Genomic DNA, 13,830 nt, shown 5'->3' with positions numbered 1-13,830 from the left:
CCAATCCAAGTGTTTTCCGCATCATACATCATTACATGTACAGTATATATGTAAACAGCCCATGTGCACCACAGCTACCCACATCAAATAGTTCCTCTGAAAACAATCTATTTTTTTCCACCAATGATACGGAATTACCTATTCAGGGGTACGAATAAAAACAATTCAGCGCCAGGGAAATGTAGAAAATCGCACATGGAAAGGGGAGGATTCTATTCAATGTATGGGACTACAATTGACTAAGTTCATTTTCATTGGACAATGACCGGAAAATTCACACGACTTCTTATTTACTATTTGAAGAAACACTCACTAGTCTAACCGCCTCTATGCTCCGTTACTAATGTATACGGCCACACCACGTTGAAAACACCGGTTCTCGTCCGATCACCGAAGTTAAGCAACGTAGGGCTTGGTCAGTACTTGGATGGGTGACCGCCTGGGAATACCAAGTGTCGTATACTTATTGTTTTTTGTTTTTTTGTTTTTTGTTGTTGTTGTTGTTGTTGTTTGTTTTGATTTATCAATTATGTATTGTCTTAAAAATGACGTGAAAGTGAACAGGTTGTAAGATAACGTAATTGATTTAACGTGATAATAAATAAAAATTACCAGGAAAGGGGAGGCGTGTAAGTGGGGTGGTGCTGGAAAGTGGGAAGAGGGAGAAAGAGAGAAGGGTAAATTCTGCTATTATTTGTTTACGAGTGGGCCGATCCTGGATGTACTGCAATACCAGGCCAAGTCCCACTTTAACAACTTTATCCTTAAATTGTTGAAGTATTCATGAATTTCTGGGACAGATTGTTTTGGAGTAGGTTGGTGTGATTCCATCGTAAGAATGGTGAAGTTGTCATATTTCGAAAAGAGGTTGATATAGGAGTTTCAATGTGTTCAAGATGTCAAGCGCAGAGTGATCGTACTCAATGGTTGTCAACTGCGCGCCTGTCACGGAGAAACTGACATATGACCTAATAACTAGAAATTTTTGGAACTCTTCAGAAAAAGAAATTAGGAAAATTATGTGTCATTTTGGCAACTCTTGTATGCATACAAACTAGTGATGGCTTAAGTGACCGCTATGAAATGATATAATTAATAAAAAATTATACATCGATCTCTAGACACGTAGATCATGCAGTAACATGTAGTCCCCCCCCCCCCCCCCCCCTCACACACGCACTTCTTGCCCCCCCCCCCCCCCCCTGTTTTCCTGACATCGCGGTAAATTATCATATACAGTATTTGTTATTAGTTTTTTGTTTTGAACATATTTTATTGATGAAACCAAAAGGATTGGGAACAAGTTCTGACAACTTACAAGTCCCTCTCCTAAAATATTACAATATGTCATGCAAGGTAATAATTAACAGGTAAAATGTACAATGATTAAACAAATCTACAAGTTTCTTCCATAAATTTATGAACAACTGAAAAAATAGTTATATTAGCTTGCAGAGGTAAATTGACATCACCGCATAATAACAATTTTGTATCAATATTAACCAAGTCAAGCATGAAAAGGCGATTAAAAAGATCATTTCTAGTCCTGGAGTAATTTTTACAAGCAAAAAAGAGATGGGATACATCTTCATTAATATGTCCACATGTACAAAACGGAGAATTTGTAATATTTAATTTATAAAGATCATGTTATTAGTACATGTATATGCGAAAATCGGTTTATTAGTTGGTCACTTGATATATTAGCGGTGAATGGTAGTGGAAATGCAAGGTTGGATTGACGAGTTGAAATCATACATGACTGGAGTGAAGGATACCCCCCTCCCCCCCCCCCCCCCTCCTTTCTCCGTTTACTTTTAGGGGTTTGGGTAGAACTGCATTTCTTGCTAATTAAAATTTTTCATAGGGATATAACGACGCCTTTTTTCTCCGTTTGTTCCCCACCCCTCAACTTTCAAAAATGACGCTAAAATATGCCTGAACTCAATATATCTGAAAGTAAGAAATTAACATGTGCTTGTAAACGTGATCTAGTTGGACATACTAAATATTAAAACCAGGACGGAATCGAAGGCGAAATAATGGTTCCGATATTCCGTATTATCACAATCACCGTCATCAATTAACTTCCTAGCCCATGTGTAATCACCACAACGGGGTTGACTCTACTGACATACAATTCACCCTCCTTGTTGACAGACCTGACACTGTTATTCTATGGCTGGTGATTTTTAAGATATCTTATGAACTTTATAAAATATCGAATGAATTTACTTTTATAAGATCTCCTATAAAGCTTATCAGATATCTTGAATCTATTATAAGGTATCTCATATAGTTTATGAAATATCTTATAAAAATTCATTTACATGTATGAGATATTTTATAAAATATATTAGATGTATTATAAAGTTTGAGATTTCTCATAAAACATGCGAGATATTTCATATGTTTTATAATATAGCTTGTAAGAATAAGTTTATAATATGATGATACACCTTCCATATTTTACAAGATATCTCATAAACTTTATAAGATATTTTGTTTAACATACAAGGCATCTTATAAAGTTTATGAGAAACCTTATATAGTTCAAAAGATATATACGTATCTTATATATTTTATGAGATATATTATAAACTGTAAATTATGAGACATCTTATAAATTCTATAAGAATAGAAGATATTTCATAAATTATAAAAGATATCTTGATAGAAGAATGAATATAAATATGGCGTGCCATACATTCTGACAAGTATGAGTGCGCAAATACGCATACAGATACACATGAACACACAGAGTGAAACACATAGCAAGTACTACCTATACACATGAACACACAGAGTGAAACACATAGCAAGTACTACCTATACACATGAACACACAGAGTGAAACACATAGCAAGTACTACCTATACACATGAACACACAGAGTGAAACACATAGCAAGTACTACCTATACACATGAACACACAGAGTGAAACACATAGCAAGTACTACCTATACACATGAACACACAGAGTGAAACACATAGCAAGTACTACCTATACACATGAACACACAGAGTGAAACACATAGCAAGTACTACCTATACACATGAACACACAGAGTGAAACACATAGCAAGTACTACCTATACACATGAACACACAGAGTGAAACACATAGCAAGTACTACCTTTTCTCATGGTTTGATAAGAGAATGAAATCTTTAGATTCGGCATAAAGAATACTGCGTGCAATACTTTAATATCAATGACCATAATATTTATGAGCTGCAATTTACCATTTAAATATTACTAAAAATTGTATATGCCAAAAAAGGCAAAAAAATATACAAATTTGGATAAAAACATGATTTTCAAAACAATTATTTCAACACGTATGAACAAAAGACTGGGGGGATTTGAACTCCAGATCTGCGGTTCACTAGCCCAATGCTTTAACCACTGAGCTACAATGATAAACTACCAAATCTACCGATACAAGTAATTTTCCAAAACATTTAAATCGCCATCTTGTGACGTAGTGTCATAAAGAGTATAATAAAGAGTATAAGCTTTAGTGTAATGAGCTACCTTATACTTTTTTCACTAGACAAAAAAAAAAAAAGAAGAAAAAAAACGTACATAATTTTTTCTTATAGTCTTTTCTATATAGTAAAACGACCATGTTGATTTAGAAAAGATTGAATACCCTCGAAAAATTCTAGATTTTGTTCATTAAAGATGCCTGTTATATTTTTAGTCTCCTACCGACGAAGTCGAAGGGGACTTTAGGTTTGCGCTCCGTCCGTCAGTCTGTCTGTCCGTCAGTCCAGTTTTCCGCACTTTTTTCTCTGTTCTTGCTGATATTTATTTTATATTTGGTACGTTGCTTGTCCATAATAAGTTACAGATCAAGTTCCAATTTCGTCTCAGTCCGTTGATTTTTCATTAAGTTATGGCCCTTCGACTTAGAAAAATAGCATGAATTATCAGTTTTCCAGAATTTTTATTTTGTTTGTGCTTGCAGATATTCATTTGATATTTGGTACATTGTATTGCCATAACAAGTTACAGATCAAGTTCGAATTTCGTTTTGGTCCGTTGAATTTTCATTAAGTTAAGGCCCTTGGACTATAGCATGAATTGTTAGTTTACGTCCAAGTTTCTTATCTCTGTAGATAAGAGTACTACACTCATTAAAACTTCTAGCATAGTAATACAAAAATATAGCTAAATTATTCATTATCACGTACATGTCACAGTTTATTGACTTGGTTAAAGACCTAAACCTAATTATAAATTTGTCTTTTTTCCTGGTCTAGTCTCTACTCGAATAGAAGTTGATTTCCAACCATTCCTATCCTGGTTCCCCAATTTTCCCTTTTACCATAACCTACGTTATGAACCTTGAATATTGGTGTGGTACAGTAAATTTTGCAATGATCGGTAGGGGACTATGCATTGCCATGCAATACTCTCAGAATGCTTGTTACATTAAAAAAGCAAACAAAAGCGGAAATAATCACACCCACACACCCCAAAGAAACAGAGAACCACACCCTCCAAACACGTGGTAAGTATTTTCTAGTAATCCACGTGAACAATGTTGGGTCTCTATCAGTAAGCAGACCCAATATTAATGAGCACCATGCATGAAGGCGAATCAAACGATTCGTGGTTTTTCTGTAATTTTGACTAATGTAGATGATGCAATATAGAGTGAACATGAGAAAATGATAGAATCTCGTTTCGTGAATTGAGAGGTATCTTTTCAAAATATTGGTGTGGCCCTGAAAAGGGCCGTTGGTTTTTATTACCTCCTTAGAACAGTTGACCTGGGGAAGGTTTCTCTCTCTGATCTAGTCGACAGGCTCGTACTCCTCGTCAGTGTCGACCAGAACTTCGCCGAATACATGTATATTAATCTCCAGATTTCGGATTTCCTCAGCCTGGAACTCGGCATACTTACCGTAGACTTTCTTGAATCCTTCAATGACGTCCATCTGGAGGCGGTACGTGTATTGAAATAATCTAGAGTTCATCGCCTTGGCCCGATCATGTCTCCTCTGCATCTCCGACAACTTTGATTTAAGGAGGACTACTTGTTCGCACGCCCGGCGGAACTTTCTCCTTGTATTAGCCAACTCCCTCTTTAAGATCTCCATTCTTGCATTATACATGAATTCCTGAAAAGCGGCCTCGGCCACCATTTCTTCATCGTCGTTAGGGAATTCTGGTACAGATTGCTCTGGAGTTGGTCGTTGGGATTCCATCGTGAGAATGGTGAAGTTGTTTTCTCTAACACGAGTTTATATAGGACGTACTCAATGTGTTCCAGATGTCACGCGCAGAGTGATTGTACTCCTTGGTTGTCAACTACACGCCCGTTTACGGATGAACCGATCTATGACCTCTGGATGACATCTAATTCTCACCTTCAATGGTGTCAATTATCATCCTGCCAGCTATAATTACTGCAGCAGTAGTAAACGTCAGAGATAAGTAAACATCGTTTACCTATACAATTAAATTATCATCCACCTTAATTAATCTACGGAGAGAGAGAGAGAGAGAGAGAGAGAGAGAGAGAGAGAGAGAGAGAGAGAGATTTATTATCCTCACCCAAACGGCTCATCAGAAACAGAATAACATAAATATGGTATATACAGACATCACACAGGAGAGTATACATAAATAGAACAAAAGCTAAATTAAGCATCTCTTTTAAACATGCTAAATACAAGTATTTACCCAAATTAATAAATTCTTTTACATTTTGAACACTTAGTAATTGAACCATTTGAAAGTACTTGGTCTTTTATGATAATATCTTTTTATATATTTTGATCTCAGTTCATTATAGAATGGACATTGAAGAATGAAATGGAATTCGTCTTCTACAACAGACAAGCTACATTTTTCACAAAACCTATTGTTTTTTGCAATGCCATAACGTCTTCCTTTTTTCAATATTTAGATTATGAGATGAAGTTCTGAATTTAGTTAAATATTTCTTATATTTGCTATCGATAGGTTTGCACAGGTAATATTTAATATAGAAAGTGTCAATGAGGTGTTGATATAAGAAACCTTTAGACATTTTACAAATATCATTAAATATCTGTTGTTTTGTACATTGTAGTACCAAATAGTCTTTGTTCAATAATAGAATATACAATTTTATCAGGCATACCACTTTCAAACATATAATTTAATCTCAAACATTTTTAATATTTACAACCATTTACAATCATTATGTGACAACATATCTTCGCAACATGACTTAATACTACAATTATTGCTTCTTCTGATTTTCAACCAATATTTTAAAAAAAATCTCAGCGGGAATCTTCCCAATTCACAATATATATGTACTAAAATGTTACAAGTGGATTTTTTAACACCCAGCAATCTTTTACAAAGCATTAAATGTATTTTTTCAATTTCCGGGGCTTTATGAAAGCCCCAAACTTCTGATCCGTAGGACAGAATACTTTTAACATATGTATCAAAAGCAAACAATTGTGTAGTTACATTGAAGTTATGGTTCTTTAATTTTGATGTTAACGCAAACAATGCCTTTCTACCCTGATCTGCAACATGTTTTTGAGTTTGACTAAATTTGCCATTGTAAGATACAGACATGCCCAGGTAATTGAACTTATCTACAATTTCAAGTTCATTCCCGTCATAACCATTTGTTATCAATACAAATTTTTTTACCATTACGAAAAATGTTTGTTTTCTCTACACTTACTTTCAAATTCCATTCATTAGAGTAAAAGTACAGAGAATATAACATTTTCTGAAGACCTTCAGCAGTTTCTGAGATGATAACCATATCATCAGCATTCATTAAACGAAAAATATTAATAAGTTGAATTTCGATACTTGGACAGTTTGTCTTTAAAAAATTCATTTCACAATCATTGACATAAAGCGAGTAAAGTTGGGGAGATAAAACTCCCCCAGCATAACTCCACATTTATTATCAAAAAATTCTGTTAAATGTCCATTAAATTTGACACACGATTTGACATTATCGTACATGTACATAGATTTTATAATACAAAATATTTGGTCTTGCAAGCCTTGCCTAATTAATTTACACCATAGCTTGCTTCTATCAATAAGATCAAACGCCTTTTTGTAATCTACGAAGCAGCAATACAATTTTTGTTTGTTCTTTAAAGTACGATTGACAAGCGACTGTAAGGCAAAACTAGCATCAATAGTAGATATATTAGGTTTGAAACCAAACTGTGAATCACTTATAATGTTATTTACTTTGTCCCACTGTAACAATCTTTGATTTATCACTGAAGTTAATAGCTTACCAAGACAACTTATAAGGGTTATTCCTCTATATAATTATTCGGATGATTACAAGCACCTTACTTATAAATAGGTAAGATGTGTCCTGACCATAACTCTGGAAAATAACCACTATCAAAAACTATATTAAAAAAATTTGTGTAAACATGGAATAATAACTTCACTACACTGTAAAAATATTTCATTTACAATACAATCTTCTCCACAACATTTATTACTTTTCATCCTCTTCATACAATTTTTTATTTCATCAAAGGATATAGGTACATCTAATTCTTCAAAAACAGCAGCCTGCACATTTTCACTAAAACTTTCATTTAAATTTTGGTTTTCAGGAGTCACAGAGATTACGAAAATGATCTAAAAATTCTTCGCCATTTATATCACATTTTACATTAGGCTTCTTCTTACTAAAACATTTTATAAAATTCTCTCGGGTTATATTTTCTAAGGTAGTCCATCATATCACCTTCATGTTTTAAATACTGTCGCTTCAATCTAACTTCTAACTTTTTATATGCCGATTTTGTACATACAAGATTTGTATGGTTCTCATCAGTCATAGACTTATTAAAACTAAAAAGAGCGTTCTTGTAACCTGTGTACATTTTTTTTACACGTATTATTGAACCATGGTTTATCAATCTTAACATCATTGCTAATTGATGTGCGAACGTCACAATAAGGCAATACGATATCATTAAATATAGAGTACTAAATTTCTGTACACTGTACAATCATTCATATCATATTGATTCAATATATTTACACCTAACTGGCTTAAAAGTGAATCTAAATTGTCCTTCAGAGAGGATTTTACTAAATCAGTATTACTATCGTTCCATTTGACAGACTTGACGTCTTTTCTGTATGAGACATTATTATAAGTACGAGTATTTGTTGTAGAATTACAGATCCGTGACATCGTGAAATTCAATGTAAAAGATACGGGTGAGTGGTCAGAAAAAGTATTTAATTGTCCTGTTACAAAATCGGTCACATTTTTTATTCGGGAACCCTCAGTCAATAAATAATAAATAAGACTAGTGCCATTTGTATTAAGGTAGTACTGTACATCGTCATAATGGCTGACTTCCTTTAAAACATGGATGAAAAAATCGATATCAGCAATATTTGACTTTTCCTTTTCCATTTATATACCTAACCGGGTAGCTCAGTAGGTTAGAATATCGATAGCTAATAAAAGATAAAAAAAAAAAAAAAAAAAAGAAGAAGAATATCGATAGCTGACCTGTACAGTGTAGGTCGCAGGTTCGAGTCCGGCAGGGGTTTTAAATTTTTTTCAGATTAACTTCTACTAAACTGTATTTTTTGACAAAATAAAGTAAAGAGGTATAGCGCTCTTGCTGACGAAACGGCCGACTCAGAAATCTAAAAGGAAAACACCGGTTTCCAATAATAGACTGGCGTGTTATTTTTAAATATAGGCCAACGTTTTTAATGTTTCGTTAACCAAGATAAATAACTGCTGCAGTTTAGCATTACTGACATTTATATCATGGCTGTGGTCTTTTTCCTTTGATAAAAAGTGTACAATAACTGGAGATACACCAGTTGGCGGAACCATCATTTGCATATTTTTGAAAACTGTGCCGTGTAAATCAATTATTGAACACCACCTGACAGTGACAATTTCAACTCATGGTGAAGTTCAAATCATAATTCACGAGATCAAGGCCCGCGGCCGTGTCGATATTCATTTTCGCATCTCCCGGTTTAATTTCACGAAATGTGTGATCATCACATGCTTGTGAGAAAAAACTCATGATCATCATTAAATAAAAACTGTACACCAGAATCGTGTAAATCGCCAATGTTCATAGTCGAGGTGCTATGATTAGACACATATATCGGGTGATGAGTGCGCGATGGGCATGGTTAGCGGGAAGAGGAAAATACCCACGCGATCACCTGACAAAAACTTTACTTTTCATTGGGGTAATTAAAAAAATCATGCAATAACCACTGGTCACATGACAGATATTATATTTCTAATTGGTCATGATACCAGTAAGTTATTGAATATTTATTTCGGTGTATCTTGATTTATTTGGACAAAGGGCGAAGACTCGTGCTTCGCACTCGTCACCGCCCTTCGTCCAAATAAATAAAGATACACCGACATAAATCTACAATAACTATTACTTATATGAGTCGTTCTTTAATTAATAAACCATGTTCCTATGTGGAATGATGAACAGTACAATATTTTCATAGGTGCATTCATATCATACAACAACCCTTTTACATAGGCATTACTTAGCTCACTGTCTTTTTCTCACAGGGCTGCAGCACCTTTAATAGATTTCATCAGTTAATTTGCCTTTGGTTGATAATTCGAGTGTTTAGCTTTGCCTAAACATTATTTTACATAACTTGCTACGTGAGTTTTTATATTTACTTTTGAGAAGACAAACTGTACAACAGTTATTTTCCTCCCTTGACCTATTTTTACTTATTACATGCTGTACATGTGTGCCCCCTGTCTTGTAGTATTGTTTAGCTTTTCGTCAGGCACATTACGGTTTGAAAAAAGGAACATGTTAGTGTAAACAAACGGAACTACACTGATCTCAGAATAAATTCCTTTACTTTGAGTCGTAATTTGCGAAGTTATGATGAAAATGACTAATATTTGTTAAAACATATGACCCCCCCCCCCCCCTCAAGAAAACGACCCCCCCCCCCAAAAAAAAGAATGAAAGGCAAAAAAAAAAAAAAAAAACAAGTAAAAGAAAACCAACAATATAGATTGGTAAAATATCGGACTTGAACTCGGAATGTATGCTTTAAGTGTAAGATTACCGAGCATCCAAACCACTAGGCCACCCAGGCATGTAAGTTTAAACGTTTCACGTTTGACAGGCTGCTAAATCTCAAGGCAAATTTTGCAAATGATTTTTTTAAATATTTTAGCCATTTTCAACAAGAGGGCCACCTTAAACCAAATTTCCTCAAATGGATTTAATCTTATGTACAGTCATATTCAAATAAAAAATTTCAGTGTTTTATTTCTGGTTTAGGGTGACCTTTTGCAACAGTTTGCAATTTTTTAGGCCCATTACGTTACATCTACTATATACTCTACATAATCACGGTGATATTTATGCTTAGCAAATAAAGATGCTATCAACATATAGCTATTTTTATTGAGTAATTTGGGTAAACACAAGTACAAACTGACATAGTATAGCAGAATATTTTTTTTAAAATTATATTCAGGAAAAAAGTATTTATGTAGGCGAAATTGCATACCAAGTGCGCTATTCCTCTTTGAAAATTTTCAACTTCAAATTTGTTTTGTACATATCCTCCACTTTTCATCTACTTCAAATTTCTGGTGTAGCGCACCTCCTTAAAGAAGGAAAAATTACCGTTCGGGTCACCTTGGTGTCTACCATTGACAACACGCATAACTAGTTTTACACAGATCAATGATTTTTCTACCAAACTGATTGACTTGCTTATCTAATGATTTACGTTTACTAAGATTTTCGTCAGATCTGTAGTCAATTATAGCAGACAAAGTATCTGAAACAGTATTACCAATATCATCGTTTAATATGATATCATCTCTCATACCAATTCTTGAATTAAAATCACCAACTATAAAAATTTAGCCTACAGATTTGTAGTTACAAATCGAGTCCTCAAGACTCTGAAACAAATCGATATCATTATCACTGTAAAACTTATTATTTTCAGGAGGAATGTAACAACAAGCGAAAAACAGAGTTTGATCACATACAATGCCTGGATTAGTTTTAATCCAGATTATGCTGTCAACAATATTTTCAATAACATCCACATTGTTACCAAAAAAAGATTTGTAAAAGATAAACGATGCCCCCGCCCCAACTAGTGGGACGGGGGGCAACTAATGTACTATAACCTGGTAAATCAAAAGTATCATCAGCTGCTACCCAGCATTCATACAGACAAATTAAATCAAATTTATTTACAAGTGCGACAAATTCAGGGTCATCTAATTTCTCACGCAGACCGCGACATATGTTCCACTAGATAATGGAAACACAACTCTTAGTCCTGTCCTATGCCATCGGCTCCTGATCTGGATCCGCTTCCGGAGGATACACCCTGCAGCTATCAACAAACAACTTGTAATTTATGAGTACCGCTTTTTTATTTTCGGATCGTGCGCGTTTCAAAAGAGGAATTAGAGCAGAGAGAGAGAGAGAGAGAGAGAGAGAGAGAGAATAATTTGTGAAGCCATTGTTACATATTCTACATGTAATAAAGAAGTTTTGTATCAATGATTATTGTACATTCAGAGGAAACCTTTTTCGTGTTGGGAATTCCAAACTCGTTTTCACGAATTTACTATGGACACTTGAAAAGAAGTAAGAAAATTTGGTACTTGGTATACCTTGATAACACAGGTTACGGCACACAGTAATTTGCTAAATGAATAAATAAAAGTCCCTCTCCCGTGTTTTATATTAATCAGCCGTCAGACTATTATCAATTGATATTTACGTAATTCATACTCAAATTGTAAATATAATATTTTTTGAATATACTTGCATAAACTCTCGCCTAAGCCTACTTGAAGCCATAGTTCCCCGTCTCTCTCACATCCCCCACCCTCTTCGCTCCTCCAAATGCCATATTAATTCGAAACTGTGCGTATTTATAATACCCTGGTACTTGAAATATTCAGAGAAGTGTGATAAAATTTCAGATAAACTGGACAGTATTTGCACTATATGAGAATGGATTTAAATTATATTTGACATAAAGTTTGTTAGAATAAATACATGCTAAATTACAGGCCTTGGGGCATGATAATGCACCCCTCCCCTCGTGGGGATCTGGGTTAGAATATGTCCTCAGTTCCTTTTGCTTGTTGCAAGAGGCAATAAATGGGATAGGCCTTCTACTGTCCTGTATCCGCGCCGGTTGTGACGAGTTTGGATGGAGTGCAAATGGAGAACATTGTAATCAGAAAATTGCATTCCCTTGATGTAAAATGGTTTACAAATTGAATGACTTTATAAAGGAAACTAATTTATTGATCAAAAGTGCATACAATTAGCAACAATATGATTAATTTAGTAATTTCTTTCAATTTTGATTGGGATCGGTACTTTTTCTCCAGTTTGAATATAGTGATTTTAAAAAATATATAAAAAATTTGGTAATTTCCTTTCAATTTCTTTTTATAATATTTTTTTCTCTCGATATATCTCTTTTCTAACTGACAGGTTTTTTGGAGATTTTATCCGTTGATTTTAACAAATACCGTTTTCAATTTTCATAAATATTTTCTTCTAAAAGATTTAGAACGTTTATATCTGAATCTTTTAGGCATGTTTTATCATATATTCATATCATGCACCAAATCACAGCGAAATTTGGACTCAAGAATCTCTTATTTGCAAACAAAACACCTTTTTTATCATTCCGGAAAAATCACAAAAAATCATATAAAAATAATTCAGAACTTTTATCACTCTTTCGATGGTGAACTCATACTTCATAAGAGGTGTTTTAACGAGCCATTAAATAAAATTTTATTGTAATGGGGTACCTTAAATTAAATGACAATTGCGAATGTGCTGCCATCCCCGCACGTACTATGACGTCGCACTAGAAAAGAACAATGACGCTTTGTATATATATATGGCCGCCGTTTTCAGCGTAGAAGTTTTATTTCTTATTCTGAATATATGTAAATAAATCATATACCATTGAATTGAGCAGATCCTAGTCTTTTAACCCAATCAAGTTTTGTGGAGTTTGAAAACGCGGCATATTTCGGCCAAAAAGTACCTTGTTCTTAGTATAGGACCCCATCATGTACTTCCATTAGCCAATAGGGGTCGTTGATTCAAAGACTGTTCAACCCTTAAAAAATCGCTAGCGCATGCGCCCAGCGACTGAACAGAAGCACAATAAAGGAACATCATTTTTGTTTACAAAGTATAGAATTAGTTATTATTATACTTTTCTTTAATTATATGGGCATCATTATACTTTTTTCAATCATAACCAAGAAATGTACATACAGTGAAACTGCCTGTATGTACCTACATGTAATTATGAATTACAAGAAATATTCTCGTTGAAATCATCTATAATCTTAAACTGAAAATCTATAACAGGATGCATAAACAAAACACAAAGGCCTATCATTGGAATTCCTCTTACCTATAAAACTATGTTTACATTCATCGCTTATGTCATTAACAAATTTGTTTTGACGTTTTTGAAAAGTGCAGTAGTAAATATGAAATTGTAATTTGAATATTTCTTAGGAATTTTAAGTCTATTGAAACCAAGAAAATTAATCTATCATTCTATAATTATCATTAACAGTCATGGGTTTGTTCTTTATTAACTACCGCTTATATCCATAAGGTAGTATGGTGCAACAATATGGCGTTTGATACTGTATTCATTCAATATGTTCCTAACTGTTTTTTACATTTTGAATAGCATTTGGAAGGGTCACTTGGATTAGCCAAGTGTCAATTAACACCCTTGACAGCAAAGGTAAACACTTTA

At 34.0% G+C, this 13,830-nt stretch overlaps 1 non-coding gene across 1 annotated transcript; it reads left to right on the top strand.

Moving 5' to 3' along the window:
- Window positions 1–345: 345 nt before the first annotated feature.
- LOC125657265 (5S ribosomal RNA) lies at window positions 346–464 on the top strand. Its single transcript, XR_007363245.1, has one exon. It is a non-coding gene; the product is annotated as a 5S ribosomal RNA (ribosomal RNA).
- The last annotated feature ends 13,366 nt before the right edge of the window (window positions 465–13,830 follow it).

This window comes from Ostrea edulis, chromosome 7 (genome assembly GCF_947568905.1).
Source record: "Ostrea edulis chromosome 7, xbOstEdul1.1, whole genome shotgun sequence".
Lineage (NCBI taxonomy): Eukaryota > Metazoa > Mollusca > Bivalvia > Ostreida > Ostreidae > Ostrea > Ostrea edulis.
The sequence above is the reverse complement of the archived record's forward strand: the minus strand, read 5'-3'. Positions and strand labels throughout refer to the sequence as shown.